This window comes from Sphaeramia orbicularis, chromosome 8 (genome assembly GCF_902148855.1).
Source record: "Sphaeramia orbicularis chromosome 8, fSphaOr1.1, whole genome shotgun sequence".
NCBI classification, from domain to species: domain Eukaryota; kingdom Metazoa; phylum Chordata; class Actinopteri; order Kurtiformes; family Apogonidae; genus Sphaeramia; species Sphaeramia orbicularis.
In genome coordinates, this window is record NC_043964.1 from 1,409,902 (window position 1) to 1,422,881 (window position 12,980).

Here is a 12,980-nt window from a genome sequence, read left to right on the forward strand (position 1 = left end):
GTGCATTTTATGCACACTTGGTGACAGATGCTAGTATTTTTTAACATTTGACCTAGCACCAAAAATAATAATGTAAATTAACCAATGTTGGAGTTAATCACTGACATATGCCAGGATGAAAAAAATCTAATATGTGATCCACTTTTTATGGAGTATATTGAAAAAAAAAAAAAAAATTGTTTTTTGCATCCAAAAAATGGTTTGTTTCCATTACAAACACAGCATTTAAATGGTTAAAGAATGTGACAATTATTGAGTATTTGGTATTTTTATTTACGGTTCAAGTTGATGAAATAGAAAAAAGTGTAAAAGAATTAAAAACAAACTGCATGAAAATTTTTTGCCAAAAAGGCACACTTGGTGTTTAGTAAGGGCCTTGCTGGATGGGATACCAGAGGGATAAAGAAAAAAAAAAAAAGAAAACATCTGATGTAAAAGAGATAATTAGAAGAATAAAACTTATTAAGTCCAGTATGAACACACATGCATTTGCTGGTGGGTGTTGGAGCGTAAACACACGTTATTAAATGTCTTATAAATGAAAATTCGGTGTGATTTTTGCTTCTTTAAGATGGCTTTCGTAACCGGGTCCCCTCTGACGTGCTGTGTCTCCCCCGGCCTCCCCCCTTCCTCCCCCGCAGACGCAGCTGCTCCTCTCCCCCCTCCGCAGGACTGAACCGTCCCGGAGCCTCCGGAGCGGACCGAACAGCGGATCCAGACGGAACATGCGGACGCTGGGGCTGCAGGTGGCCGCGGTGCTGGCTCTGCTGGCCGCGGTGAACGGGGCCGAGGCGGAGGTGATCGATGACATCCTGAACAGCCTGTCCCGGGGAGCCGTGTTCCTGGAGCGGCAACATGAGCACATCAACCTGGACGGGGTGGTCGGCTTCCTCATGCTGCAGGGTAGGTCCACAACACACTGAAGGAAGGAAGGAAGGAAGGCAGGAAGGAAGGAAGGAAGGAAGGAAGGAAGGAAGGAAGGCAGGAAGGAAGGAAGGCAGGAAGGAAGGAAGGAAGGAAGGAAGGAAGGAAGGAAGGAAGGAAGGAAGGAAGGAAGGAGGAGGAGTCTGCAGGACAAACATCTGCAGAACAGCTGCAGGAGCCTGGAGGGCATGGGAACTGAGCAGACTTATATAAGAAAAAACCTCCAGATATATTCAGTCACAGCGCTCACGACTGCTTCAGTTCCCATTTCAGCAGCAGGTCATTTGGATCTTTATTATTATTAACAGTTTTACAAACCAGAAACTGAGACAAATGAACAATGAGGCATTTAATAAAAGGTAAACAAAGAACAGTGCACCAAGAGATGGAGGCTGAAGTTGGAGCTGATTATCCCATCTGTACTTCACATATTCTACTGAAGAAAACTGAAAGAAAATTAAACAAAAACAAACACAGTAGTTTTCATTGACAATAACACACACCTCAGTTTAGTATTTGTTCATATGGAAACACACTGCAGCCAGAAAAACACAGGATAATGTTGTCATTGATTTTTAAGATTTAAGATTTTATTATAATAGATGCTTCTCATGTTGTGTCAAGTTTAATATTTAGTTAAAGTAAGTTCTAGCAAGATATTTTCATATTGTCTACATTAAGCACCGTCTCATTTGTCCATGAAAAGGACTCAGACCTGAGTCTATCAGAAGACATTTAGAAACTACACCTAGAACTAGTCCATTCAACTCCTGCACAGTTTAGTTACAAACTCATACAAATGAACTTTACTGAAAAGAAATGCACATATCAGTTCGTATTTCTGTTTACATGTAAAGGAGAAGATATGGGAGAAAAATGATTAGATCAACACAAACAGAAGAGAAAGAAAATGAACAAAACAATCAAGCAATTTTACAAACCAAGCAAAAAAGAACAGAATAAACAAGAAAAAGGACAAAAATGAAGAAAATTATCAAGAAAATACACAAGTTGAAAAAGTAATCAAGAAAATTAAGGAAAAGGAAACATAACCTGAAAAAAAAATCAAGAAATAACATAAAAGAGCACAATCAGGAATGTGAATAGTGTTTAATAAATAGGCAAAATGACAAAAATGAAGAAAGTAAGGAGGAAAATAATCAAGAAAAAAAATGGTTGAAAACAAACAGAAAGGACCAAAAGAATCAGGAAAATTTACAAAAATTAAATAAAATAATCAAGAAAATCAACAAAAATGAGCAAAATAAATAAGAAAGAACATGAACTGTGCAGTTCCTTGTATGGTCATTTGTTTGTTTGTGGTTTGTTTGTTTGTTTGTTTGTGTATCCTGGGGGTGTTGTGGTCTCAGCTGAACTGAAGGAAGCCATTCGGACGTGGCCTCACACTGACCCGGTCAGCTGGGCTCAGAGGACCACCGCCGTGTCGCTGGTCAAACGTTTGGACCAAAGCTTTGATAAGGCCGTGGTGGCTCTGCAGCAGAACGACCCCAAGTACTACAGAGGTGAGACTCCAACTCCCAGCATGCATGTGGGGTGGCACCGTCTGCCATTCAAAGCATGTGCTGTTCCAGCCTCTACAGAGGAAAACACCTGAGCTATTAGATAGATAGATAGATAGATAGATAGATAGATAGATAGATAGATAGATAGATAGATAGATAGATAGATAGATAGATAGATAGATAGATAGATAGATAGATAGATAGATAGATAGCCCATTATTATAAAAAAGAAAAGGTTTAAAAGACTTTCAATAAAACAACAGAACAATAAAACGACATAAATTCTCACTGTTTGGTCAAAATGGACACACTCTGTTACATTTGGAGGTGGGTGTGAAATGAATCCATGGATGATGTGATACTTTTACATGTGAAACCTTTCTGTTTGGACTGACGTAAACACACACACCTTAAAGTGTCTCATCTTATTGGTGAAGTAGTGGAGCCAGCCCCCTCCTCCTGCCCACTTTTCTTTCTTTCTTTATTTTATTTGTTCTATATATGACAAAAATCTTGGATGAGCATTTTTTCATTTGACGTGTAGAAACTGAAACTGTACCTGTAAGAGAAGTTTTGTTACATGTGCTTTTCCAACTAAACAAAGAATAAAAAAACCCAAAAACGCCATAAACTCAGGTGAGAACAGAGTCTCTGACAGACGTCCAGGTGCAGAAGTACGAGGCAGCAGAACATAAACTCACTGCTCCTGCCGTCATCTGTGTTTTCCTCTGGCTGTTCCTTTCGCTGTGGGTGGCTCAGAGTTCGAGCCCCTGCTGTCCTGGACTTCTGGCTCATCCCTCATGGCTGGAGCTCCACAGATCCCAGTCTGGTCTACCCGTCCACCATGACCACCGAGTGTTACGACGAGCAGCTCAGCGACAAATGCCTGACTCTGCTGTTGGGAACCTGGTACGAAACACACAGCGACACAACGGACACAAGAGCAGGAGCTTTAATCTGAAACACAAGACCAACTCAACACACTGTTTTCCTCACCTAAGGCAGTTCTGTCCAACTCATTTTGGTTCAGTTCCATATGCAGCCCCAGTTGATCTGCAGCGGGCCAGGACCAGTAAAATAATGAATGAAGAACCTAGAAATAATGACAAATCCAAATGTTTCTGTTTGTTTTAGTCCAAAAAAACCCTCCAATTAAATTATGAAAATATTTACATTTACAAAATAGATGTGAAAAACCTGAAAAAAATGAAATTTCATTTGAAAAATTAGTGCAATTTGAAACACTCTTCTGCCTGGACTTCTATTTCTACACGTACATTTACACACAGTGTTCCATAACAGTTAGGAACAGGCAGAAGATTGTTCAAACTGCACATTTCAGATTTTGCATCTTTGTTTTTATTTCTGTATTTATTTGCATTTTATTGTGAAAGAATAGTTTTGTAAATGTAAATATTTTCACCAGTGTCATGGTGATTTTTTTTCACTTAAATTTTTTCACATAATTTTTTTCCCAGTAAATGTGTGTTTGTCGTTCTTTCTGGTTTATTGTGTTGTTTCTTCTGACTGTGGATCACATGGTCTGTATGTGGGAACCTGAACCAAAAGGATTTGTTCAACCTGGACTGTTCAGGTTCAGTTATGCACTTTCATCCTGCAGGGCCGGAACGGAACCTTTGGTGGGCCAGGTTTGGCCCCCCGGGACGCATGTTTGACACCTGTGCATTAAGGGGTGTCAAACATAAGGCTTGTGGACCGATATTGGAACATTTGATGGTTTCGTTTGACACCCCTGATGTAAAGGTTAAGGACAACATCTGTGAAAATACGTCTTGTATGAGGGATGGGATTTGGAAAGTGCAGAAATGACAGAAATAGGCTATGTAACAGTCAAACATGTTGAACTCAATTTAGCTCCAAACTCTTAAAAAAAAAAAAAAAAGATTTTTTTTCCCCCAAACTCTAAACTTTTATCAATATTCTGTCTGTTACTAAAGTGTTATTGTTTTTGTAGATCCCCTGTGATCTGTAAGTCCTAATGCACATGTGAAAATGATGAGTTGAGGGCAGAATATTGTTAAAAATGAACTTTTTCTTAAGAAATGTCAGTTTATTTCCATGTTATTAATTTTGTGGTGTGAAAAAGATAGCGTGTAGGAGGTAAATTTTCATTCACAATTTGCACTAAGCAAATATAAATATTCAAAGTTGTCATTATTTATAGATTAGATTAGATTAGATTAGATAGAACTTCATGATCCCTTGAGCAGAGCCCTCAGGAAATTAACATTCCGTAGCAGCACAACAATGAATGTACAGATATAAGAAATATTACAAGAAAATATTAAATAGCAATAACTATAATAACAGCAGTGAAAAAGCAGGGAATTGTACAGTAGAACCATACTAGAAGAAATGATAACCAGTAAAGTAGTAATAATAATAAATAAGTATAAATAAGTAATAAAGTAAAATATTAAAAAGTATGTCATGTTTTAATATAATACACACAGTATGTATATGCATAGTTTAATAGGATAAAAATTCTAAAACAGTGATAATAGTAATAGTAGTCATAACAATGTTATATAAAGTAATAAGTGATATAAATATGTAATAGTAATAATAATAGGCAATAAGAAACATACCATGACAACAACAGACAAACATTGCACAACCTGTTATTCTGTTATTATTTCCCTGTTTGAGATCCTATTGTTGTTTGTGGTCCCTGAACTCACATGAATCTGACCTCCTTGTTGTACATGGTCAGGGTCACGTAGGGTCAAGGTCATGTATTAGACTTCATCTGAGGGAACGTTGGTCTACTTTGTGTGTAAACTTCACCTCTCTTGAGCAGGAAGATGAACGGGACCCCCTGCACTCGTCACCAACCCTGCAGGGACACCATGACCCGCTTCGGATGCCCTCACTACTCCTTGTCCCACCAGCTGCTCTACTTCATGATCGGGAAATGGTGAGATGTTCAGCGGACCCTCCAAACCGCAGTGTCCAAACATGTGTCCCGGGGGTCAAATCCGGTCCCACTAAGGGTCTGATACGGCCCTGGGATGAACTTTGTGAAATGCAAAAATTACACTGAAGATATTAACAATCAATGGAGTCAAAATCATTTTAATTCAGGTTCCACATACAGACACATACAGTCCAATTAGATTTAAAACTGGGTCAGAACCAGTCAAATATTATCAGAAATAACCTATAAAATAATGACAACCCCAAATTTTCTTTGTTTTTTGGTGTAAAAAAAGTAAAATTACATGAAAATATTCACATTTACAAACTATGCTTTTACAAAAAATGAGTCAGACCAGTAAAATACTGTCATAATATCCTAGAAGTAATGAAAACTGAAAATTTTTCTTTATTTTGTGTATAAAAAAAGTAAAATTACATGAAAATGTTTACATTTACAAACTATGCTTTTACAAAAAATGTGAAAACCTGCAGAAATATGAACAAATGGAAATGTGTTAAGAAAAGTAAATTTAATTTTGACCAATATTCTGCCTGTTTCTAAATGTTTGTGCGACTGTAATGCATGTGTAAATGATAAACTGATAAACTGAGGCAGAATATTGTTAAAATAGCACTTGTTTTTCTTAAGACTATTAAAGTTGTTCACGTATTCAGATTTTTAAGGAAACTTTGTCGACGTAAACCTGATCAGAATGTAATGGACTTTTTTCACTGTTATTCTTTGACTGGTCCGGCCCACTGCAGATCAAACTGAAATGAGTCTGACAGCCCTGCTCCAAACCCTTCTTTCCTGGCTCCTGTGATCAGCTGACCTGTGATCAGTTGCGTCTTTTTCTTCCAGAAAGGCTGCCTCCAACCTGCTGAAAGGAGACACTCGACCGTCCCGGGCCAACATGACCGAACGCAGCTACGAGAAGATCTTCCTGCTCCAACATGATGAAGACCAACCTGGACATCATCAGAGACGGTTTAACCGAGCAGACGGTCGACATCTTCATCGAGAACAGTGAGTCGCACACCAAAACTCAGCCATCACTTTACTGGGTTTGAGCTTTTGGTTTGTAAAAAACTGTGAAATGACTAAAAACCTCACAAAAAATAATCAATAACATGAACAAAACAAAAACAAAACCAGAAAACAAACAAAAAAAACATCAATAAAATGAACAAAAAAGGAAAAACGACCAAGAAAAACCAACAAAAAAAAGCCCAAATAATTAAAGCAAAGAACAGAAAGGAAAAAAATCAAGAAAATGAACAGAAAGCAAAAGTAAAAATATGACTAAAAACCTCACAAAATAATCAATAACATGAGCAAAAAAAAACAAAAAACAAAAAGGAAAACACAAAAAAAAAACAATAAAATGAACAAAAAGGAAAACAACCAAGAAAACCAACAAAAAAAGCCCCAAATAATTAAGAAATGAACAAAAAGGAAAAAAATTAAGAAAATAAAAAAAACAAACAAACCCACATGTAAAGAAATAATGAGGAAGAATAAAGACTGAATCAACAAATTAACAAACTAATCCATAAAACGAACAAAAAGGGAAAAATAACCAAGAGAATGAACAAAAAACCCCAAAAAAGAAACAAGAAAATTAACAAAAAATCCTCACCTCTAAGAGTTCTTAAGCCATTTTCCAAAGCGTAAAACTCATAAAAAAGCCCAGATTTAAGTAAAGTTAGTTTTTTTTTTTAAAGTGAAGATACATTATGTGACTAACAATATGCAAACATTGGCTTGAAACTGCTGTTTATTGTGGTTGTGATCTAAATTTACCTGTTGTACATAAATAATCAGAAAATGTATAAAACTGAGCAAAATATTCACGAAAATGACCAAAAATTAACACATTTAAAGAGATAATATGAAGAATAAAGACTGAATCAACAAATGGATATAAACTAACAAAACTAGTCAAGAAAATGACATAAGGAAAAACAACCAAGAGATTAAGAAAAAATAAAATACATAATATGAAAGAATCAAGACTGAATCAGACAAAATTAACTAAATAATCAAGAAAAATGAACGAAAGCAAAAAATAGCCAAGAAAATTAACAAAGCTCTCAAAATAATCAATAACATGAACAAAAAACAAGAAAATGAAGGGGGGAAAAACTCATCACAAAAATGAACAAAACAATAAATGTAAAAGAGATGATAAGGATAAGGAGGAATAATCAAGAAATGAACCAAAAAGGAAATTAACCCGAGCTGAAGAACAAATGAAAGAAATGCTATGGAGAGTACGACTGAATCAGCAAAATTAACAAAATAATCATGAAAATGAAAGAAAAACCCCAAAATAATCAAGAAAATGAGCAGAAAGCAAAACTAGCCAAGAACATGACTAAAACCTCACAAAATAATCAATAACATGAACAAAACAAAACAAAACCAGAAAACAACAAAAGAAAAACATCAAAAATGAACAAAAAGGAAAACAACCAAGAAAACAACAAAAAACTCCAAAATAATGTAAGGAAATGAACAAAAAGAAAAATAATCAAGGAAATGAAAAAACAAACAATGCCTGTAAAGAAATGAGGAGGAAGAATAAAGACTGAATCAACAAAATTAACAAAATAACTCAATCAATTAACAAAAAGGGGAAAATAACCAAGAGAATGAACAAAAAGAACAAAAAAGCCAAGAAATTAACAAAAACCCAATAATCAATAAAATGGTCAACAGTGCTGTAGTAACAGAACCCTCAGGGTCAAACACATACTCGTCAGGATGTGAAGCTGAACGACTCGTTAATGACAGATAAACCCCCTCCTAAATGTGTGTGTGACGGGACTGGGTGTGTGTGTGTGTGTTCTGTTCAGTCCTCATCGTGCGGATTGGCCGGTTTCTCCGACTTCTACAAAGCTGATTGCTGCATCACATCCTGCGTCTCCAGACGAGGAACTTGGCTGTTTTCGCCGAGACAGTGAGTGAGCGAAGCGCAGGATTTGAGTTTTTACCTCTGACGTTCCACTGACGCTGTGGGGTTCAGGGTTAAACTCATGTCAGTTCAGGTTCCACATTCAGACCATATGAGCTAAAGTGGACCACAACAGTAGAATAATAACAGAATAACCTGGAAAGATTGACACTCTACAGTTTTCTCTGTTTCTGAGTGAAAAAAGTCAAATACTGCAAAATATGTTTACATCTCGAAATTATCCTTTAAAAAAAATGTGAATAAAATGAAAAAAACATGAACCTGAAATTGCAGTTGAAGTGCAGTTTTAAGACGTTTCAGTTCGTCCTGTGCATTAGAATTTACAGATGACAGTGGATCTACAATCACACACGTTTAGTAAAAGGCAGAATATTAGTCAAACTACAATTCCTTCTCTTAACCCAGAAAAAAACCCAGCACTACTTTTACATCAGTATCCAATGTGTCTTAAGTGATTTATCACCATTTATTTAAAATATTATCCTCTGTATTTATTACACTGGATCACAAAAAATGTTTTTTGTAAGTTGTCCAGGTTTTTTCAGCTGAATCAGGACCATGTTGCAGCGCTAAATCCAAAAATGACATCTGTTTTTCTCAGTCAGGTCAGGTTTTTTTGCTAATTTGATTTTGAAAAATTGATCTTCTCACAAAATTGCTTACATGTTTGTGACTTTATCGGTTGATTTTTTATATAGTTCTCACCCAAAATAGGTTTGAAGAGAAAAAAATCCTTTTCTAACAGGATTCCTGTTAGGTCCAATGGTGTATTCAGCGCAGATGTAGCAGAATACGTCAGGCTTATTTTGGCCAGATCTTCTAGTCGAAGCCATTTCATTCACCTGTAATATTAAAAAAACATTCATCATAAATTGGGCAAAAGTCAAATCTCCAGAACTCGTTTATTGCAAGAAATATGAAAGAATTTTGTATCATATGATGTGAAAATGCCCATAAATTGTAAGCAAAATGTTCAAAAAGCCAATATGGAGCAGAGTTCAGAAAGTTGACCTGATTGAGCAAAATTAATGTGATTTTTGGATTCAGCACCAAACTGATCCTAAATCAGCTCAAAAACTGAAACATACATTTGTTGTTGACCAGTGTTATTTTATCAGTATAAATCATGTATTTTCCTGTATTTAATTCATTGATCATGTAGATGTTCATTAAAGCTCAGATTAAAGTTGAGGGATATTATATTTGAAAAAAGAATAAACTGCAGAAACAGTGACATTTGCAGTTGAATCTGTCATTATCTGAACATGACCCAGTGTGTTCGTCCACTGGCACTGATCCAACTCCATGGGTTTGACTGGGGAATCAATGTTGGAGAAGATGACAGTGTTTCCATGGTAACTACGGAGCCTCTGAATGTCCAAATGGGTCATGTCTGATGACCACGAAAAGATGAAGAACTGTATTTTACACCAATTATTTCCATGTATTGATAGGATTAGTGCATCAGCAGGTATTAAACAGTTTATTTCAGTAGGTGGTTTGGGTCTTTATGGGTTAAAACATTTCAGGTTGTTCATATTAGTTCAGGTTTTTCACATTTTTGTTTAAGGATAGTTTGTAAATGTAAATATTTTAATGTAATTCTACTTTTTTTACACTAAAATAAAGAGGAAAAATTTGGAGTTGTCATTTTTTATAGGTCATTATAGTATTTTACAGAGAACCCCTTTAAGCATTAGTTATTTCTTTTGTCTGACAACAGGATTGTGTTTATATACATACATTTGTCTTCTATTTCTTTGCATATTTGCACTACAGTAATAATATTTGCACTCACCGTCTTACCGCTGATAGTATTTTGTCTTTTTTTTGCACCTTGATACACTTCCTTTTGCAGAGTACACTTCATTTTATTTTATCTATTTAGTTTTCCTTGCTTAGTGTACAGTTTATTAGTTATTTCATTTTAGTTAGAATAGAATAGACTTATTTGCCATTTGCACAGATACATAGCAGTATAGGTACAGTGGAATTCTTGTGCATTTCCCTGAGTCAGAAAAGGAGTTAGAGAAAGGAAGAGTATGAGAAAAAAGACAGATAGAAAACATAAACACAGCTAAAACATATAAGAAACCGTTATTGCACATACAAGCTCAAATACACATTTGTAAAATAGAGTATTATAAAAAAAAGAGTAAGAGTAGTTTATCTTAACTGTTTACGTTAGTCATGTGAGGGAACTCACAGTAAAAATTCCATTGCTCAGTTCTTTGTGCACATGACAGTAAACGTCTTGAATCCTCTGTCTCATCTGTACTCAGTAACACAGTCTTTGTCCCGTATCGTTCTAAAAGTCTCCTGTTGACTTTCTGCTTCTACTTGTACGTTTTCAGCTCTAACAGACTTGTTGTCATCCTCAGAGAGCATCATCTCTCAGATCATCGGAGACGAGTTACTGGAGCAGCTGCAGCCTCACCGCAGAGTGAAGAGGAGGGAGAAGATCCTGCCAGGTCGACTCACTCACTTAGAGTCAGTGTTGTTTTGAGGTCAGCCGTAAAGTGATCCACTGCTCCTCCTCATCACTCCACAGTGAACCAGCATGTTTTTGATACGTCTCATTTTACAAGAGAGAGAAATATACCTGAGCTGTGGAATCAGAACCGACTGGATGATCCTGATAGTTGAGCTGGAAACCACCGTCCTTCTGTAGAATTTTACAGCCTGGTCATAAAATACAGGACCTGTGGTGTGACATACACAGTTAATATTCAGTACATTTAGTACAAGGGGCTGTGGATCAGCAACAATCTGGCAACACGATACAAATCACAACACTAGGATCACAATACGATATATCATCATACTGTTAAAAAGGCAATTTTTTATTGGTTTTGTTTCTTTTTTTTAAAATGATTATTTCCTGGAAGAATTGAATTCCATCATAAATCTGCACAAATCCTAAACACATTTGTATTTTATTCCAACAGGATCTAATGTTCTATCAGCAAATGTTCCAACTGTGTTCAAACTGAATTCTGTTTTACAGACATTCCAGTTTCAGATCCTGTTCAAATGTTCAGATTCTATTAGTTCACAACTAACATCAGAACAGGATTTGAGTTCAATCCAAACAAAGGAACCAACATTATTGAATAAAAGAGTGTGAAATAAGAATAAATAAGATATAAACAATAAGTCAAAACTAAAATGAACCTCCACAATATCTGCATTTGAATAAACACCTACAAATATCCATACAGTACTTTTTAATATCGATACAGTATTGTGAAACGAAATATCACAATATATTGCAGAACCGATATTTTCTTACAGCCCTATTTAGTTTTAGTCATTTAGTTCCATGAAAAATGAGAAACACCCACATGTGAATGAAAGATACATGACACGATCACAAAATGCACTTGACACATTTTTATTTTCACCTTTAAACTGTGGTTACAGTTCTGATTCCATTACCTGGAGCTCCTGTGACTAATTTCTTCTAAATTGCTCTGAAATTATATTAATTTGGATTGTTATTACATAATGAACCATGTTATTACATTTTTTAAAAAAAATACAAATGTGTCAAGTGCATTTTGTCATAAATTTCTCAAATGTAATAACTTACTACATAATGCACTGAGGTAGTTTATTACAAAATGTGTCAGTTTATTACATAATGCGGCTTTATTACAAGATGACGTGACATTCTTATTCCAGTTTGAACTTTTATTACATAATGGGAATTTATGACATAACGTGTCTCAACATGGATTCACACCTTGGTTGTTTTATGTTCCTGTGTGTTGATTGACAGACGGCTGCCTCCAGTCACATGACGGCGGTGGCGGTGGGCGCTCTGGGCGGATACCTGAACTACTACCTGACAGAACAGGACTCACCAAAGGGCCGCTGTCCTGAACGCCACCCCGCCAGGTCCATGTTCTACACGACAACCACAGATGATCAGGTAGATGGAGACGACTCCTGACGCGTTCGAGGTTTCTGCACAAACCCCAGGACTGGATTATTTTACACCTACTTCTGTTTTGTGTTAGACTTTGTAGCTTCGACAAGTTCTGAATTCAGTCGACAGATTCCACATGTAGGGGAAACTCCAATCATTCAGGTCAGTAGCAGTGGATTTCTGGCTCCTCTGACATCTGCATTATACACTATATGGACAAAAGTATTGGGGACACGTTGCATTCAGGTGTTTTCTTTCTAACAGGAGTCTGGGATACAAAATACTAATGACAAATGTTATAATATAGTTTTATATTGGGATAAATATCATTGCATTGGTTAGTTTTGTTTAAATTGTTATCTGTCTTAAATATTTGTTGATGTTCATAAACTATATAGACAAAATATTGGGACACATCATGTCTACAGCTGTATGTCCTGTTCATGATGATTTGAGATAAAAACATCAATATTTCCTCCAAGTTTAATGGGAAATTTTTCTCCCTCAATGAGATGTGAACACAGTAGACAGTTAGTTGTGGAAGAAAATTATTATTTACAGAGTGCAAAAAATATTTTTAGAAATTTAGAGGTAGAACATTTAAAATCATAGTCATGGATAAAAAAAAAAAAAAAAGAACAAAATCAATTCTAACCGGGGTCTGGGATACGAAACAATAATGAC

The 12,980-nt window shown here is 35.9% G+C and overlaps 1 pseudogene; it reads left to right on the top strand.

Moving 5' to 3' along the window:
• Nucleotides 1–608: 608 nt before the first annotated feature.
• On the top strand, nucleotides 609–12,320 carry LOC115424082 (UPF0764 protein C16orf89 homolog; annotated as a pseudogene).
• Nucleotides 12,321–12,980: the final 660 nt, after the last annotated feature.